This window comes from Sapajus apella, unplaced genomic scaffold (genome assembly GCF_009761245.1).
Source record: "Sapajus apella isolate SASKATOON/1434 unplaced genomic scaffold, GSC_monkey_1.0 scaffold355, whole genome shotgun sequence".
NCBI lineage: Eukaryota > Metazoa > Chordata > Mammalia > Primates > Cebidae > Sapajus > Sapajus apella.
This window is the reverse complement of record NW_022437295.1, coordinates 1-15,253: the sequence shown is the minus strand read 5'-3', so window position 1 is coordinate 15,253 and position 15,253 is coordinate 1. Positions and strand designations below refer to the sequence as shown.

The 15,253-nt window shown below is 45.3% G+C and overlaps 1 protein-coding gene and 2 pseudogenes across 1 annotated transcript in view; 1 reads left to right on the top strand and 2 right to left on the bottom strand.

The window, feature by feature from the left end:
- LOC116545742 (neuroblastoma breakpoint family member 3-like) overlaps positions 1–6,359 on the bottom strand; it is a 39,427-nt gene extending 33,068 nt beyond the window's left edge. The window contains exons 1-2 of the mRNA XM_032272234.1: positions 6,214–6,359; positions 2,206–2,467 (exon numbers count right to left, since the gene is read on the bottom strand). The gene's annotated coding sequence lies outside the window, so the exon portion shown is untranslated. The remainder of the gene's footprint in view (positions 1–2,205; positions 2,468–6,213) is intronic.
- Positions 6,360–7,587: 1,228 nt separating this feature from the next.
- LOC116545746 lies at positions 7,588–9,701 on the top strand (annotated as a pseudogene).
- Positions 9,702–13,750: 4,049 nt separating this feature from the next.
- LOC116545747 lies at positions 13,751–15,178 on the bottom strand (annotated as a pseudogene).
- Positions 15,179–15,253: the final 75 nt, after the last annotated feature.

Below are 15,253 nucleotides of genomic sequence, written 5' to 3'. Positions count from 1 at the left end.
GGAGTGGGGAAAAAAATAAGATAGATAATAATGGTTTCAAGAAATGCAGAGCAAATGTCCCAGAGGCAAAGTCCCACAGGATGGAGGCTCAGTCCCAGGCTGTGGATCCTACTTAAGAACCTCCTGCTGGATTTTGCCCAGCTCCACTTCCATACTATTTTGGGTCGGTGACTTCTTTCTCCCTTCCATGTTCCTTCTTTTTGAACTAGAATCACTGTAATTCTTATTCTGTGTCTGTCCTGCCATTCCTCATTAGGAGCAGATAAGCAGTTTGTTCAGTTTCACAGGTCGACGGAGGTAAGGAAATTATGTCAAGGATCCGTACTTAATGTACACCCTTAGAAGCCTCATCCACACCTGGTGTGGTTGTTTTAGATGAGATTTTAAACTTTGGAACTGATGTGGTCTATGTGACATTTTTCATGTTGAACTAATGCTTTAATAACATGAAATTTGGAAACTTTAGAGGAGTGGATGAATGCATTTTGCAGATGGGGGAATGTGAGTGTCCAATTGTGGTAGATGGAATTTCTGAAATGGTCCCCAAACATGCCATACCCTTGTCTCTGAAGCTTATTAAGGTGATGAGACACGATTCCTGTGATTATGTTGTTATATGACAGATACATGACTTGAAGATGGTGAGGTTACCTGCATGAACTGGATTGAATCGCATCACTCCGTAGGTGACAGAGCTTTCTGTGGCTGGTTGGAGAAGATGAAGTCAGAGAAGGAAGGAGCTTGAGAAGGACTCCATGAGTTGTGATTGGTTGAAAGATGGAAAAGACAGGTAAGGAGGAAAGCGGGTGGCCTCTGAAGTCAGAGTGTCTCCTGGCTGACAGCCAGCACAGAAAAAGGGCCCTCAGTCCCCCACAAACAAGAATAGAAAGTTTTTCCAATATCTGCAGTGAACTTGGAATAAAAGCTTGAACTCTAGAGAAAAAGCATACCCAGGCCATTCCTGGATTTTAGCCTCCCATGACTCTGGTCAGAAAACTCAGGAAAGAAGGAAAAGAAGGAAAAAAGGGAGGGATGGGGGAGCAGACAAACTTACATGAAGATGAGAAGATCCAGGGGAACTTACACCACCAATATTTTCCATTAACAGGAACACGCTAACTAGTTAAGAGACAGAGACGCACTACTATAAAACCATATACTGTTTCCATGGCGAACAATCCTTCCTGCTTCTCTGAAACACCGTCTGTCTCTGGCCTGCTGTTGTTAGACACACTGAGTCTTCCCTTTGGACAATTTTGGCACCCACAGGAATGAGATGGGACGGTGAATCCTAGAACACCAGGCCACGACCTTCCCTGCTGCTCCTTGTCCACTCCAGAAGCTAACCAGCTGCAGGTGGGGGTCTTAGCCCCTGGGTCTGACATCATCCCTTTGCCTTTCTCACTGGGTTTCTCTCCTTGCAGTGGCTCCCACTCCTCCAGGACCTGGCAGGTGACCATATGAGGACACAAACAGGCCACGCCGCTTTCTTTCTCCCCCTTTTGATGCCTGCAGTGGTGGGTTCCATGGGGCAGTGACCTGACATTTACTCATTGTGGTTCCCCCACCCCAGAGCAGGGCCTGGCACCTAATAGCCACCCTGTGAATGCTCAGTGAAAGAAGGCAACCACCGCAAGGTCCTGAGGAACCAAGAATTCCACAGTGGCCCATCAATTTTAAGTCCTACACAATTCCAGAATGGGAGATGTGAAAGGCCTTCAAAAGTGGCCACCCTCTGAAACCATTATACTGGCAGTGGAGCCGTGTTTCCCTATCCTGGACACATCTAGAGGGCACCGCCTAAAACCAGACACATCTCCCCACCCAGGAGAGCTCAGGGGACTTAGCCTTGGAAATGTGGGTGGACAGGGAGCGGGGAACCATGAAACTTGAAGAGGTAAAAGCAGGTGAAAGGGAACAGCAAGGTGGAAGCAGAGAGAGAAATGGGGACGGAGACTGGGGGGTGAGAGGGGAAGAGAGAGGAGAGGGATGCAGATCCAGCCACTGAGGAAAAGGCCTGAAGAGAACACTGTCCTCTCCTGAAGTCAAATAACTTCCACCTGACCATGCACTGCAGCTCATGGGTGGCACATGCGGGTCATGCTGCAATGTTTAGGGCCTATGGAATCTTCCCTTCTCATCTGAATCGTAATGGAGAGAGGACTCTCTGACCCCATCCAGCTGGCAGTGCCTCGTGATTTTTACCTGTTAGATCTGGCAGCTCTTCACGTCAGCCCACACTGCGTGAGGCTGCTCTTGGTGCACCGAATGGGGAAGATTCTACATCAGTGCCTCGGAGAGTCCACTGGAAGCCCTGGACAGCAGGTGCCCCGGCGTGAAGGCCAAGAGCACACAGCACTGAAGCTCCAGACACCCTCAGGAGGACAGTAAAGGACGATGTGCTGGTAAGAGCCTGGGTCAGCAGGAACCTCCACCTGGGTCTGAACATGATTGGACTTCATACCAGCTATGATATAAAAGAGAGAAATCAAGGTTAACATTAAGATTCAGGGCTTGGGCAGCTTAAAGGATGGAACTGTCATTTGTTGAGACTCGCAAGACTGAGAAAAGAGCAGATTGAAAGGTGGTGAGGAACTAGAGTTTATTGGGTTTCTGTCATATGCAATCAACAGTCCTGACCAGCCTGGGCAACATAGTAAGACCCTGTCTCTGAAAATAAAAAATTAGCCAAGCATGGTGGCACACACATGCAATCTCAGCTACTTGGGAGGCTGAAGCAGGGGGATTCCTGAGTAGCCAGAGAAGTTTTCACAAAATAAGTAACATCTGGGGCAGATCTTAGTGAACAGGAATTCCATTCTTTCTGTTAGGAAATTAAGAGAGTGTGGGTGTGGTTAGTTAATGCTGATTGAACTATCTTTGGAATCTCATCCACTGGTCTATCTGGTCTATTTCTATATGTATATTCTATCTGCCGTCTCACTGAGCTTTGCTAGCTTATGCCGTAGTAACAAAAGCCCCAAAATCTTAGCAGCTGCACATACAAAGGTCTATTTTCATTGACGTTTCCTTTTATGGCAGGTTAACTGTGACTCTATTCTACACAAGCTCTTTTATTTGTTAGATAGTGAAAGCTGTGATACTTGGAGAATTGCTGAATGAGGTTCGTTCATTCATGTAACAGCTACTTATTGAATATCTGTTTCATACCAGGCAAGGTCAGGCTGAGAACACAGTAGTAAATAAGAGACAGGATCTCTAATTTCCACAAGCATATTTTGAAAATGAGATTAAACACATACAAAATAATCATAATAACAATATTATATTCATAAATAATAAATATTTTAAATTAGAAAAATATAAAATGATTAAAACTAAAATGGCCAGGAGTGATGGCTCACGCCTGTAATACCAACACTTTGGGATGCCAAGGTGGGAGGATCATTTGAGCCCAGGAGTTTGAAAACAGTCTGGGCACCATAGGAAGACCCTGTATGCAAAAGATACAAAATTAGCCAGGCATGGTGGTGCATGCCTGTAGTCCCAGCTACTAAGAAGGCTGAGGTGGGAGGACTGCTAGAGCCTGAGAGGTCAAGACTGCAGTGAGCCACAATGATACCACTGCACCACTGCACTCCAGCCTGGGCGACAGAGCGAAACCTTGTCTCAAGAAAACAAAAAGAAGAAGATGTGTTCAGACTACATGCAGGAGAAAAAAATAAGAAAGAAGAAAGAAGAAGAAGAAACAATTTAACTGATGTAGTCCTGAAACTATTATGTAGAATGCTATTGTCTACATTACATCACATCAGTCCTTTAATGGCTTACCACTTAGTTAGATATGATCCATAAAAATTTCCTGGTAATTAGGTATACTTAAGAACAATTAAGTATAAAAGAGTTACTGCCTTGACAGGAAAATTGTAAATTTTTTTAAAAGACAAATAAATAAATAAAAGAATAAAACCTGTAGCTCTGTGAGTCTCAAACAACATCTAATTGAAGTCACAACGAACATCTAGCAATCATTCTGAACACCATATAATTCTCTTAATACATTTTGCCTAAACTCCTAACAGATCTGATTTACCAACATCTGTATGTAGCCAAGAAATTGACAATCATTTATAAATTACGACCTATGACACCATCTTCTCTTCCCACTTAAAAACATTTTATGTATTATTTATTAATTTTTGTAGAGATGGGATCTCACTATGTTGCCCAGGTTGGTCCAGAAACAGACCCACACTGATTTCATAAATCAGATGATCATACAGCCATCTGATTTATGAAAAAAAGTGCCACACAGTCCAGAAGGATAAGGATGTTGCGTTCAACACACAATGCTACATCAGTCACATCCATGTAGTAAAAAATGAATCATGTCTGGGTGGGGTGGCTCACACCTGTAATCCCAGCACTCTGGGAGGCTGAAGTGGGCAGACTACTTGAGCCCAAGAGTTTGAGGCCAACCTGGGAAAATTTTGAATGTCCATCTCTACAAAAAAAAAAATACAAAAATTAGCCAGGCATGGTGGCACACTCCTATGGTCTCAGATACTCAGGAGGCTGAGCGGGGAGGATCAGTTGAGCCAGGAGGTGAAAGTTGCAGTGAGCTGAGATTATGCCACCACACTCCAGCCTGGGAAATACAGTGAAAGCCTGTCTGGGGGTGGGGGGGGAAGCATAACCTAAAATAAAATTGCTATGAGGTTAACACAGGAAAATGTATTCATATTCTTAGATTAGGCATTGATTAACAGGACACAAATAGCAGTCACCATAAAGGAAATGATTGATCAAGTATAATTTCATTAAAATTAAGAAACTCAGCCCAGGTACACTGGCTCATACCTGTAATCCCTACACTTTGGGAGGCCGAGGCAGGTGTATCACTTGATCCCAGGAATTCCACACCGGCCTATGCAACATGTTAAAACCCAATCTGTACTAAGAATACAAAAAGAGCTGAGCATAATGGTGCTCCCCTGTAGGTCCCAGCTACTTGGGGGCTGAGGCAGGAGGATCACCAGAGCCTTGGGAGGACGAGGTTGCAATTAGCTGTAATTGTGCCACTGCACTCCAGCCTGGACAACAGAGTGAGATCCTGTCTCAAAAAGAAAAAAAAAAAAAAAATTAGAGAATCTCCATTCATGCAAAAACACCATTAAAAGAGTGAAAAGGCAAGCTACAGTTTGAAAAAAGAGAAATGCAATACATCTATATCCTAGAAAGGACACATAACCAGAATAAAGTGTTACAAATCAACAGAAAAACAAGCATATCAATGAAAACAGGATACAAAGATTTAACAGGCACTTCACAAAAGAGAACATATAAATGGCAAGAAAAAATACTCAACCTCAATACCAGGAAAATGCAAAATGAAACCACACTGATGTATTACTGTACCTCTACTCCAATGGCAAAATAATTTTTAACTGACAAGCACCAGCAAGGATGTGGGATAACCAGAATATTCCCTGGTAAGTTTTACAACCACTTTGGGAAAATGTTCAACAATATGTGATACCTCTAAAACCAACAATGTGACTCTTACATATATACCCCAATCTAGTAATGTTCTATTTCTTGACCTGTGGTGAATTTCACTTAGTATAAATTTATTACCTGTACTTTTTTTTTTTTTGAGACAGGCTCTCACCATCCAGGCCTGAGTGCACTGGCATGATCACTGCTCACTGTGATCTCAACCTCCCAGGCTCTGATAGATGCTTCCATCTCAGCCTCCCAGGTAGCTAGCTAGGCACACCCCACCACACACAGCTAATTTTTGTATTTTCAGTAGAGATGGGGTTTTGCCACGTTGCCCAGGCTGGTCTGGAACTCTGGGGCTCAATTGATCGGCCCACCTTGGCCTCCCAAAGTTCTGGATTACAGGTGTGATCCACCGCCCCCGGACCACCTGCACATTTCAAATTGTCAACTTCTGTAGACTTCAGTAACTTTTCAAAGATTTCTTGGACACAAAGTTCTCAGAAATCTTAAAGCTAGCATTTTAGAATAGAAAACCGAGCTGCTGGTTCACAGGTGAAGTTTTACCAATCAAATTTAAAAACAAAAGAAAGCTGCTAACACATATCAGCTCAGAACAAAGATTAAAACGACCAGCAGATCACTTTAACCTCCTCAAGCACTGGGAGTCATTCCTGCGGATGAACCACACTGTACCCCAAAGAAATGACAGCACTTCAAGAAAAGACTTCCTGTGGAAAGCAGCTTTACCGGCAAAAGACAGGAGGAGGCGAGGAAGCCATTCCAAAAGTCTTGCTGCACTTTGGTGGGAGGATGCCAAGTGAGATCATCTAAGAAGTCCCAAAGACCCGCCAGCGGGTTTCTCCCCGGCCCCACGAGAGGAGTGCTGCGGGCGGCTGCGGGAGAGGAACCCAGGGCAGGGACTTCAGCCCGTCGGCCGCCCCAGGCCACCTCGCGCAGCAGAAGTTGCGGAGGCCGCTGCACGTCCACCCGGCTGTGCGCCCGGGTCCGAACTCACTGCCCGCGGCCTGGCGCGGCGCCCTCAGCTCAAAAACGCTGCGTGGACGCCCCGGCAAACCTGCGCTTCCCATGGGCCTGGCAGCCGCCCGCCGCGCCTCCGCCCTCCGCAGGTCGCCCGCCCGTCACGCGTTTCCGGAAGCGCCGCGCTCACTCAGATGCTTCCAGCCGCCACGCCGCCCTCGCCTGCCCCTCCCAGCGCCGCCGCGGTCGCCATTGCCGCCCAGCGCCCCCCTGCGGCCCCTGGCTCTTCCGCTCCGGCCCGGCCACCGAGCGCCCCAGGCGCAGGCGCAGGCGCAGTGGGGCCTTAAAGGGGCCGGCCACCTCCACCGCACACCAGGTTAGGCCAGAGCGGGCACCAGCTGGAGCAGTCCCGAGGAACAGCTGCGCTCCCAGGGCTGGACATATCGCTGGAAGGTTTTGGGTTCAAATACAGCAGAAGATGAAGAACAGAGGAATTAAGAGTGAGAATCCCTCCTCAAAGGGTGTCTGGGCCGTGTTCCTTGGCAGTTCGGGTGTATTTGCAGTATTGATCTGAAATGCTGTAGCTCCAGGGATGGGATGTGTTTTAGGATGCAGTCCTCCTCTTCTGCATCAGACACACCCTCCAGGGCAGCCTTGGTTTCTGCTCCCCCTCTGCTGGCCACCTGCCCTTTCATTGCTTTTAGGGAAGAGGAAACAATTTTCAACACTGAAACTTGCCAGGGCTTCTAAGAACCTGTCTGTGGATGGGCTGCCTAAAGATCACCGGGGAAGACTTTTTTAATGCAGATTTTCTGTTGCAAGAACTTATAATTCTCTAAATCTACATTAAGGACTAGAAAGAATCAAAAAGGCCTGAAGAATCTGCACATATTAAGACTTTTTCTGAGTTCCCCGACCAGAGAGAAAGAGCGGGCATGCGGGGAGCAGAAGCCTTGGCAGGCAGCGGAGGCACCGGGAGCCGCCGAGTGACCCCGCCGCCCCTCCGGACCCCTCCCCACCCTCAGGCCCGCCGCCCGCGCCTATGGCCCCTGCGCACCCAGACAGCTCCCGCGACTCCATGCCCTGCGGCACCCACCAGTTCTTCGCCGTGGCAGTCTCACCGAGTGGCACCTCCTGCCCACCGCCCACGGCAGCAACCGAGGCGACCATGACAGCGGTGGAGGATGCTGCTGAGTGGAAGAGAGCGCAGCCCGGCCACCGGGCCTGCTTACTAGCCTTGCTGATTGTCTATTTTTATAAGATTGTCTACTTTTCTAAGAACTTTTGCAAACAAAGAAACTTTTTAAAAAGGATGACTCTAATTTATATTTAATCCAAAGAAAAAGGATGTCGGGCAACTTGGGTTTGGGGTTTTGGCTTTGTTTCTGTCTTCTCTTCGTTGACTTTGGGGCTCGGGTGACCCAGCTGCGGCGGGCTCCCAAGGACCTTCTGGGCCCCCACATTAATGAGGCAGCCACCCGGCGATCTGAGAGGGCTGTCAGCGAGGCGCTGCTCCCACCTTTCTCCACGCGTCTGTCCCGGCGGGAAGGGAGAGGACACTGCGTTAAGCAGGTGCTCCAAATAACCCGATTAACCGCTGGCAGGAGGAGCTCTCCCACATGAAGGACTTCCCCCAATGCTTCCTGGCCACCCCAGGACCTGGTGGCGGCGACTGTGGCCACAGACCTGCCGGAGCCACTGCAGCCCCTCGTAGCAATCTGGCCCCCTGCCCCGGAGAGAGACCGAGGAGTTCAACCATCTCCTGGGCCTGGACCTTATCCTCTCCAATTTGCTGTCCATCAGCAGTCGGTGGCCGCCACTGTGTCCTTGTCAGCATCAACGCCTTCCTTGTCGTTCCCGTCGAGCAGCGGCCCTGCCAGCGCGCCCTCCACCTTCAGCTTCAGCTGTCCGATGCCGGTGGGGGCGACCCAGGCGTGGGGACCACACGGGCGGAGGCCTCCTCTACGGCAGCAAGTCAGCTGCCCCTCCGACGGCTCCATTCAACCTGGCGGACATCCACACCGGGAGCCCCTCGGGCGGTTCCTCGGCGGAGCTCCTGCGGCCGCGATTGGAAGCGGTGTCCATTCCACCGCCCCAGCCACTAGGTGTTGGGGTTACTAGCAAGTTCGTGCTGAAGGCACCGCTGAGCACCCCCAGCATCGAGTATGGCAGCCAGTTGTCATCAGCGTCAGCGAAGACGGCCCTGACAGCAGCCACCTGGTGGTGGTGGCGGCCCCCACAACGGCTGCCCGCGGCGCCTGTACCCCAAGATCAAGCAGGAGGGGTCTCCTCGTGCACCCACTCGGGCGCTGGACCCCTCCCAGCCATGGCCACCGGCGGGCTGCACACGACGTCCCCCTGGGCGGCAGCTCCCGACCCCGGCACCTGAGGAAGTGCTGAGCGGCAGGGACTGTCACCCTGCTCTGCAGCTTCCCCGGCTTCCATCCCCATCCGGGGCCCGATTACCCATCCTTCCTGCCTGACCGACGCAGCCGCAAGTCCCGCCGCTGCATTACCAAGCTCATGCCGCCCGGTTCCTGCTGGAGGAGTTCAGGCCAATCAGGGAAAGACGATGGTGACCCAGAAAAGGGTCGCCACCCATACTTGTGATTATGCGGGCTACGGCAAAACCTACACAAAGAGTTCCCATCCCAAGGCACACCTGCGAACCCACACAGGTGAGAAACCTTACCATGGCGACCGCCGTGGCTGTGGATGGAAATTCGCCTGCTCAGATGAACTGACCAGGCACTACCGTAAACACACTGGGCAACGCCCGTTCTGGTGCCAGAAATGCGACCGAGCATATTCCATGTCAGACCACCTCGCCTTGCACATGAAGAGGCATTTTTAAATCCCAGACAGTGGATATGACCCACACTGCCAAGGGAGAATTCAGGTTTTTGTTCGGTTTTTGCCTTTTCAGCTGGTCTTCCCGATGAGGGGAGGAGCCCAGCCAGAAAGCACCACATTCATGGTCAAGTTCCCAGCTGAGTCAACTTGTGAGTGCATAATCAGGAAAAATGAGGAATCCAAAAGACAAAAATCAAAGAATCGATGGCGTCTGTGACTGGATCGTCCATCATTCCAATTCTAAATCCGATTTGAATATTCCTGGACTTACAAAATGCCAAGGGGGTTATTACCCCCTTTCTCTAAGCAAGGCGTAAAAAGGAATCAAGCCCCTTCTTCTGGCCAAGAGAATTTTGAGTATTAGCCATCTCTCGGTCACTGGCAACAAAGGACTTCTGATTCTATCTCAGAGTGTGGCGCTTTCCTTACAACTCGCTTGGTTACAACATTAGCAGTGTGAAAACAGACTAACGCCAGCACACATAGGTCTAAGTTAAATGTAAATTGATGGAAGAAGCAATGTCATGTGAACAGTAAGCATAAGGGGGTTGAAAGCGTTATATTGCTACCAGTTATATTACTACCAGTAAAGAAGAGATTTTTAAATGAAATGTATTACCAGAGATTAAAAAAAAAGAGACATTTCATAATAACGAAAGCATCAATCCAACAAAAAGATATGCAATCAGAAATCCGCCCAACAGCTTAACTTCAGAGTTCACACACAAAAATGGACAAAATTACAGAGAGAAATGGAGAATTTTCTGAGCATGATTAGATATGTTAAAACTTTAGCAATAAATTTCAAAACTATAGAAAATTCCAACAAAGAACTAGAAAAAAAAAGCATTAACCACACAGACTTTATGTATATAAATACATGTGAACATCAATGAAAAAATATATATTGTCTCAAGTGTGAATGATACATTTACCAAGAGAAACTGTATTTCAGGCCATCAAACAATACATTTGAAAATATTGAAATCATACAAGACATATTTTCTGACCATATGAAAACGCATTAGAAATTGGTAGCAATAAGGTGATCCTGTGTACTGAATGTTTTTGTCGTTCCCTAAATTCATATATTGAAACCTAATCCCTAATGTGATGGTGTTTGGAGGTGGAGGCTTTAGGAGGTGATTAAGTCATGAGGGCAGATCCCTTATTAATTAGATTAGTGTTCTTATAAAAGGGACTTCATTCAGTTCCTTTGCTCCTTCCACCATGTAAGAACACCAAGAAAAGATACCATCTGTGAACCTGGAAACACCCTTAATCACACACTCATTCCACTGATGTCTTTACCTTTGACTTCCCAGGCTCTGGAATTGTGAGAAATAGATTTCTTTTGTTTATAATCCACACAGACTATGGTATTCTGTTACAACAGCTGAAATGGACAAAGATACATGATTGTAAAAATACCAAGTATTTAGAAATTAAACATCAGAACTCTAAATGACAATTCTGTCAAAGTAGAAATCAAAAGAGAAATTAGGAAATCCTCTAAACAGAAGGATATTAAAGTAAAATAAATCAAAATCTATGGGGTGCAGCTGAAATAATAGAGAAAAAATGACATTTTAAGTACCTCTATTTAAAAAGAAGAAGATCTCAAATTAGCAACTTAGCTTCTGCCGTAAGAAACAAAAAGGAACAAATTAAACCAAAGCATGCAGAGGAAGGAAATAATAATGAAACCGAAGTCGATTACTGAGAAAGATAAATAAAATTAACAAATCCTAAACTTGGTTGTATGGGAAAATAATCAGCAAATTTTATAAAACCCTAGCTAGATTGATCAAGACAAAAAGATACAAATTAACAATAACAGGAATAAGAGAACATAAGACCGCTGTGACCTTCAGGTCAAGAAAAGGAATATTAATAATTTTATGCCAATAAGCTTGACATCCAAATGAACAATTTCCTTGAGAGAGAAAACTCATGAAAACTGACCTAAGAAGAAATAGAAAATGTGACCAGCCATATATAAATTGTAGAAATTGAATTTGTAATTGAAATCCTTCCCATAGAGAATACAGAAGGTCCAGAAGGCTTCACTGATGCTTGTATGAAACACACAGTTGAAAAATAGCATCAATCGTACACACGCTGTTTTAGAAATTAAAAGAGGCAACCATTTTCAACTAGATTTATGAGGCCAATATTACTCAGATTAAAAAAAGAAAATGCAGACAACAAAATTAGAAGAAAAAAGAACCAAGAACAATTATTTCTCTTTAACAAAGACCAAAAATTTGGTGCAAGAAGTTAATAAATTCAAATACAAAATTTAAAAAAATATGTCATTCCAGATTGGTTTATGAGGAAATGTTTGATTCAAATAAACTGCAAATAAAATAACAACTCAGTTAGTATAATAAAAAACAGGCTGGTTGAAGAGGCTCACGCCTGTAATTCCAGCATTTTGGGAGGCCAAGGTGGGTGAGTCCCTTGAGGTCAGGAGTTCCAGACCAGCCTGGCAAACATGGTGAAATTCCCTCTCTACTAAAAATACAGAATTAGTGGGGCATGGTGGTGGGAGCCTGCAATCCCAGGTACTCAGGAAGTTGAGGCAGGAGATCTTTTGAACCCAGGAGGCAGAGGTTGCCGTGAGCCAACATCATGTCACTGCATTCTACCTGGGCAACAAGAGCAAAACTCTGTCTCAAAATAAAAATTAGCAAAGTAATACCATGTTCAGGCATCAATTTTTTAATGGTGTGTATAATTTCTACACTAAAGTCTACAAGCACTACTGACAGAAAGTAAAGAAGATCAAAATTAACAGAGAAATCGTGTATTCAAGAACTGGAATATCCAGTGTTATTACTTCTCCAAGATTGAGCTATTAAATTAAGTGCATTTTCAATTAAGACACCGGTGAGCTTTAAAAGAAAAGTTAAAAGAAATTGGCAAGCTGAAGCTACCATTTCTATGGAAATACAAATAAGTTTGAATCGCTGAAATAATTTTTAAAAAGAAGGAATTTGGAGGATGCATATTGAGTGATTTCAAGATTTACTATAAACCTCTAGTAATAAAAAGCAGTGTGACCTTGGTATAAAATAGGCATAAATCAATGGAATAGAATAAGGAGCCCATGAATAGACCCACACAGACACGGCCGATCCCAACCGTGACATGGGGTAGGGGCGCCCTCTTGTGTTCAGACCCCTTTCCTGCTGCCGGGAGCCCAGGGAGACCCAGGGGAGGCCTTGGCTGAGCAGGTGAGGCGGGAGCTAAGGGCCACCGTTCTCAGCCCTGTGGCCACAGGGGGGCGCCGCCGCGCAGCTGTCAGATTATTATTATTTTTTTTAATTATCCATGTTTCTGTTTATATATAGTACATAGGATAACAAATTCAGGAACTATGGGAAAGTAACATATAAAACCTTAATAGAAAATAAAATACAGATTACAAAACACTACCATTTGATTTTTTATGCAAATGCTTCAATATTCCAATATTTTTACTCACTTGCTAAATAAAGCACACAACTCAAAATGCTAAATAATTCTGTGAGTATAAATCTTTAAAGAATACAATGTTAGTGAAAAACCAAAACTGCTTAGTAAGGTATGTATGGCCTTGTTTATTACCTATCATAGACGTCAAGGTGCTCATAGTCAACAGCTATTGAAGCTTTACAGAATATTGTTTTTGGCCCAATATTCATATGTTAAATGAACGTATCAGAGAATCTTATATTTATGGCATCAGGTTATACAGATCTATTCAAAACCATTTTTGTCAAAGTTTAAACACTGGAACAAAAGTCAAATTGTTTCCAAGTGAGACACAAAATGACTCTTGCTAATAGTACAAATTTTGTTCCATCTGTAATAATAAAACTTATTTTTATTTTAGATTCAGGGAGCACATGGGCAGGTTTGTTAGCTGGGTACACTGTGCGCTGCTGAGGTGTGAAGCATGGTTGATCCCATTGCCCAGGTAGTGAGCAGAGCACCCAGTAGGCAGTTTTCAGCTCTCACTCCTACCCTTCCTTCCCAGTGTCTATTGTTCACTTGTGTCCTTGGGTATTACTGTGTTCAAGTTTTTTTTTCTTTACATGAAACCGTTGAAAGCAAAAGTATGTTTTATAGGTTACTTTGTACATTTATCATTCTATTAATACATGTCTTAAGTAATTAAGTAGCATATTAAGGCCATAAACCAAGTCATTATCTCATACCAAAGGACTATTGTTATTCAGTCATCTAGCAAATTCATTTTAATGGGTTATGTTACAGGGTTGAGGTCAGCCTACAGATACAAAATAGGTTAATTAAATTTTTTTAATATCAGCTTTTAATTTTTTCACTGGAACAGGATTTGGGGGTGGGAATGCTAAATGCAGCAGGCTTCAACAAATTTACAGTTTATCAAAATAAAGTTCTTAAATAATATAACAGCTTATACTTTAACTCGTATAATACAAACCCTCATATTAATTGATGGTCACAGAAAAATACTGTAATGATTTAAAGCTTTAAAATGTATCAATGATGCAAGTTTCAAACAAAATGTAGCGATCAAAATACTTAATTGTCCTTTCACCAAGCTTTTACAAACACAACCAGTCTTCACTGTCTGAGCAAATCCATTTTAGTTTCTTCATTGTGCCTTTTAACGTGACATTTGTCAGGTTGTTGAATTTATACTGCAACAGTATTTTAGATGTTACCCTCTCGAAATTTCCTCACTCCAGATCTCCAGTTCTTGTCTTCCTCCCAAAGCCACACCTGTCTTTTTCTAGCTCAGTGCTTTTCAGGAGTCACCAGTTGACCCTTTGAAACAGGTCTCCTACTTTCAGTGGCTCTTCTGCTTTCTTTTTTCTTTCTTGCACTTTGAAGAGTTCCTACTCTTCTTTCTTTCTTATTAAGGTCTTGATGCTGGGTTCCATGTTTCAACTTAGATAAGAAAAGATTCTTGTGAGACCTTTTTCTTGTATCCAAACTAGCTTTGGTTTCCATTTCAACATCATTACAATTGGGTTTCTCTTGAGAAGTTATTGTTCTTGCTCTCTTACTTTCTACGTTTTTGCTGCTGCCTTTCTTAGAAAGGTTAATTATTTTTCACTTAGCACGTAATTCACGTAACTCTTCATTTTCTCTGTCATGTGGTTGTAGCTGAAGTGTTGAAAAAAAGGAATGAAATGTATCTTTGTGAGAGATTATCATAGGCAATTTCCTTTTTAAAGGCATATAAGAATTTGGATCACCAAATATTCTTCCAAAGACTTCTTTAAAGTTGCCGTTTTCCGTACAAACAGCGATGGCCCGAATTTCGATTAAATTCTGTATTTCTTCGTGCAGTTTGTCCTGTTCCTTTTCAATTGAACCCCAGGTCATCAGGGCTGTTCCAAGGGTGTCATTCGTTCATCATTTTCACACTGTGCACCCAGGTGTTTTCCTGCTGCAATTCTTACGAAAACTGACATCTGTGTACAGCTCTCAGTCGATAAGCGGCTGGACGCGGTGGTCCGTGAAGAACAGCCTCGGCGCTGCCGGGTCGGGCCGGAGTCCCGGGAGCGGCCGAGGAACGGAGCATCCAGCCGGCAGCCACGGCCTCGGCCTCGGCCACAAAGCCGGGCCCTCCCCGGAGCCCCAGCCGCGCCTGGCGCGAGCGGCCCCTCCCCGTGTCTCCCCGTTTCTGCCGCGGCAGCCCCCCCATCCGCTCTCGGATTCTGAGCAGCGGAGGGAGGAGTGGGTGAGTCCGGCAGAGGCGCCGGGCCGGGCTGGGCAACAGGGGGTGAAGGCGCCTCTGGCAGCCAGGGACTCCACAAGCGGGAGGAGCGGGAAGCTCTGCAGCCTCGCGCGTCCCCGAGGGCTCTGTGTCCTCACCCCTCGCCAGCCCTCCAGGAAGACCCTGCAGAAAACCGGAAAGAAGAAACGTTTTCTTCTGCTCCGTCTTTGTTTTCAGCGCTCCGTCTTCCTGTGACAG